Genomic DNA, 5,175 nt, shown 5'->3' on the forward strand with positions numbered 1-5,175 from the left:
GGTCGCTAGTGGGCTGATTGGGCCGCTTTTCTACTGTTTCTTTGTTCGGCGCGCGTTTTGAAAACCGTTTCTACTGTTTCGCACGCGCTGCTTTCTCTGTTTCGCGTGCGCTTGTTTCTCTGTTTCGTTTCTTCTGCTGTTTCTCTCTGTTGCTTCTGCTATTTCTTTGTCAAAGGAAGAACAGTTCCAATAAAAGAGAATAGTAATGACAACCTTGTTTCTATTTGTGAAACTTGACAAACATTAGTAAAAGAAGAGTCCAAAATGTGCAACAAAGAATCAGTATAGGAGCAAAAAAATAAACGTACAAAAACCTATATGGAAATAAGAATATAAATATTTGAGCTTCTTTGCAAACTTATTTTGCAGATTTAAACCTTATTAAAAATTAAACGTAATGCAAGAAAATATAACTGGGGAACCATGTTAAACAAACAGCAGATTAGTTTTCTCATGGAACTGTTCCTTTTGAGTTGAAAAAAAATTCTTGCATTGGGACCCTTGAGAATAAGAAAGGGAAATATGTTTCCCAAAGAAATCGGTTGCTCGTTTACAGAAATGTTTCAGCTGTTTTCAGACATTGTTTACAGCCAAAGTTCTTGCAAAGAAACTATCACTAGACCATCAAGAGAAAAAAAAAAGATAGCTCTATCGTTAAGGAAACATTTTTCGCATCGAAGTATTCCTTTGAGTTGAATCTTGCAGTGCAACTTCCCTTGAAGGTGACAGTATTAGTGAGAGCCTTGAGAATAGAGAGAAGAAATATGTTAATTGGAAATACAGGTGCAGAACATTTCATCATTGGGATTCTTTTTGGTTGAACCTTTTAGACAAACTAATAAGAATAATGAGACCTTTCAGAATAGAAAGAATAAGCATGTTAATTGAACTTACATGCTGATTTGAGAAGTTACCTGAGGTTATTGTCATATGCAGAACGAGTAAAGATTGGCCTTCAAAGCTTCACTTGAATATGCGGAAACCCTGTTGAAACATACACGGGATTAGAAGAAAATAATTTCACTGTTTGGTATGAAAGAACAGGCTCTAAGAAAAAAAAAACTCTTTTATGTCATTGGGGAAACAAATAAATAGAGAAATTACATGTCTCTGTAGGAAAGAAGTTACTAACGGGAGCTGAATTTCATTGTCCTTGCAAGTTACAATCTCGAAAAGGAATTTTTGACATAGAGCATGTAAATCATCCTACGGTATTTTAGAAAAAGTGTTGTTTAACTCCGGATATGTTACACGTAATGACCAAAAAAGGAAAGATATGACTATCGCGTTAGCGTTGTGATTTGGAAAACATTTCGGATACATTTCTTGTAATTGAGAGCAGTTTTAAAACATCACAATTTTTATATGTTCCAACATTTTTTTGATGCAGTAAAGCTTTTTTGTAATTTTGATTCAAAAAAGAAACATGAACAAATTTTGCAAATCCTGAACAATTTTTCAAATATTACGAACAAATTATGAGAAGCACAAACATTTTTTGAAATTTCGGAATATTTTCTGAGAACACGAACAGTTTAAATTTTCGAACAAAAATGGAAAACCGGAACATTTTTTCAGTTCAGAACAAAAGTGTTTAAACAGAACATTTTTTTAAATGCGAATGAAATTTGAAACATGACATTTGTTCAAATTGCAAATAAATTGTTGAAACCGCGAACATTTTTGAAAACATGAACAAATTTTGAATTCCCCAAACATTTTTTGGAATTTGTGAACAATTTTTTAAAGCACGAACATTTTTTTGAATCTTGAGAACAAATTTTGAAACGGAAAACAAATTTGGAAGTACGAACATTTTTTGAATCTTGAGAACAAATTTTGAAACAGAGAACAAATTTGGAAGGGCGAACCATTTTTTAAAGCACAGACATTTTGAATTGTGAGAACTAATTTTGAGAGGGAGAGCAATTGAGAAAAATCCCGACCAAATTTGTAAGCGCGAACAATTTTTTAAAGCACAAACATTTTTTGAATCTCGAGAACAAATTTTGAAATGGTGAACAATTTTGAAAAATGCCGAACAAATTTGGAAGCGCGAACATTTTATGAGAACGTGAACAAAAAATTGAAATCTAGTAACAACAATTTTTTTGAATAGAAGGGAACAAAATTTGAAAACACGAACAAATAATGGTAACACCAATTTTTTTTGAATTTACAAACAATATTTGCAAAACCCGAACATAATTTTAGTTAGCGAATGAATCTTTTAAATAAGAACCTTTATTGAATTAGTGAACAAATTTAGAAAGCAGGAACATTTTTTGAAAATTACAAACATTTTTTGAATTTGTGAACCAAAAATTAGAAAATGCAAAAAAAAATCGAAATTCACCAAAAAAAATTCTTAATTTTGAAAACATGAACATTTTCCAAATTAGTCAACAAATTTCGAAATTGGGAACAATTTTTGAAATTGCCGAACATTTTTGTAATTTCTCAAGAAATTTAATAAATATCAACATCTTTCAAATTTGTGAAATTCTTTTAAAGTGAGACATTTTTGAAATTCCCAAACATTTTTTTAATTTTACAACAAATTATGCAAACATGAATATTTATTGAATTTGTGAACCAAATTTTAAAGTGGGAAGTTTTTTGAAATTCATGAATATTGTATGAATTGGTAAAAAGACTGCAAACGTTTAAAAAAATTAAATCCCACCTTAAAGATAGTGAACACGAATTTGTTTTTAAATTTGGAACATTTTTTGAATAGAAGGGAACAAAATTTGTAATTCTTGAACATTTTTTTAATAGAATGGAACAAAATTTGGCAACCTGAGCATGTTTTGGAGAGTTGAACATTTTTGAATTTTAAAGTCTAAATATTTAGAAAGAAAGAAGAAAGAAAAGGGAAAAAATAGCAGCTAACAAAAAACGAGTAAAAGAAAAGAAAAACGAAAAATAAAACATTAAGAAAATAATGAAAAACTGAAGAAAACCATAAAAGAAACAACAGGAAAAAAAGAAAAACGAAAAAAAACAGATCTGGACCGGTTGGGAGCCTTCTAGAAGGTTCCCAAAACCGGGATCAGTGTAACGCGCAATGGGCCGGCCCATTGAAACGCTCGTGTCGCGCTGCCTGTGCGTTTGCACGACAACTTGACGCAGCGAGCGTTCAATGGGGTTTTCCTCGGCTACCTGCCACAGCAAGCTGTACATAAGGATGGGACCTCCCACTTCGAGCCGGCCCATGTGCGGGTCGCAATGTTTTTTCTATTTCGATTTCCTTTTTGTCTTTTCATTTTGTATTTTTTTAATAATTTAGTATTTCCCAAAAGTTCAAATTTTAGAAATGTTTTACAAATCATAAAATATTCGCAGATTCAAACACTGTTCATGATTCAAAAACAAATTGCATATTCAAACATGTGACAACTTTGAAAAACAAATTTTCAGAAAAAATCATTCATGATTTTGAAAAGATGTTCGTGTATTCAAAAATATCCATGATTTTTTAAAAAAACTAGATCATTCAGAAAACGTTCATAAATTACAAAAATATCAACTATTTGAAAATGTTCATGCACTTAAAAGATGTTTGTCAAAACTGAAAACTGTTCAGGAATTTCAAAAACGGTTCCCCAACTTCAATAATTGTTCATCGATTAAAAGAACTGTTCATCGATTCAAAAAAATTCACGAGTTTCATACAGATGTTCGCAATCTTAAAATATATTCATGAATTCAATAAAAATCATGATATAAAAAATGTTCTCGGTTTCATAAAAACGCTTGTGAATTTGAAAAATATTCATGATTTCATAAATGTTTGTGATTTAAAAAAATGAAAAGATATAAATTTAAAACTAAATATAAAATAAAATAAGAAACATGATAAACTAAAATAGAAGAAGAAAAATGAAAAAAATACAGAAAAGAACAGAAAGGAAAAAACACAAAACGAGAGAAAACCAGGTTTGGGAAGGGTCTAGAACCTTCCCAAAACCGGAAATAACTAATGGGCCGGCTCAGAGTGTAAGTAGCGGCAACGAGGTGGGGGATGCGCGCTCGGTCGCTAACTAGCGACCTAAGCCCCAGATATGATGCCCTCATAGGGATTCCCCTTCCTCTTGCCTCCGCAAATCTATTCCCGGCTGACCCCCGTGCAAGCAGGGGCAAATCATGTTTGACGATTATGAGCGAAGCAGTGTCTTGTGCGTAGAAGGCCCATGAGCTCCTTTCATAGGTTTTGTAAAGCTTCTGCAAGCTTTCTTTTGATCAGTTTTGCGATGCTTCTACAAGGTTTTGATTGATGGTTTTGTTTTCTTTTCTCTTTCTATGTTTCCTCACTCGATTTTTCCTCGGGTTTCCTCTTGATCTCCTTCGTTTTTCTTATTTTCTTTACTTTATTTTCTTTTTTTGATTTTTCTTTGCTTTCATTTTCATTTCTTAAACAATCAAATTTCCTAAAAATAATCCTATACATTTTATATATTTCATGAACTTATTTTCAATGTTGTGAGCATTTTTTTCAAATCCACCCAGTGCCACCTCTGCGAGGACTAAAACCATCACATATCTACTAGTCAGCACCGAGGCACCATGATTCCCCTCCCCGTCATCGGTCGTCGGAGCGGCAGATAGAGGGAGGCGATTCCTTGGGCTCGCCGGTGGATGTCGAATGGAGGAACGCTTTGCTCGAGCCATCTTGCAAGAAGGGAAAGGAAATACTTGCTCCTACTATACTTTTATTTAATAATATTTAAAGTCGGATCAGCTACTGAAAATTATTTGTTTTTTCTTTACAAAAGAAATAACTATACCACTAAACAATTCCCTTTACAAACCTACATCATGCTAAACTTGCAAAAAATTCCACAGATCAATCGGGAGTATAATTTATCCTATTTTTAAGGAAAAAATATGAAATTAAGAAATTATGTTTTTTAGGCGAGGTAGGACGCGATGTTCTTACAAGAAGACAAAAGAACTGCAAAATACGTATCTCTGTCCATTCGAGAGTTTCAATTGTTTTCCCGTGAATTACACAAGTGAAGTGTTATTAACCACTCTATTCTTATATATACATAATATGGGATATACAAAAATCTAATCTAGACCAGTAACCCTTAATTCTCACTCCACAAAATTGTGTTCGTCAACACTATCTTAAACAAAAAAAATGAATGATTGAATTACTTGTGTAGA

The sequence above is a fragment of the Triticum dicoccoides genome, chromosome 1B (assembly GCF_002162155.2).
Source record: "Triticum dicoccoides isolate Atlit2015 ecotype Zavitan chromosome 1B, WEW_v2.0, whole genome shotgun sequence".
NCBI lineage: Eukaryota > Viridiplantae > Streptophyta > Magnoliopsida > Poales > Poaceae > Triticum > Triticum dicoccoides.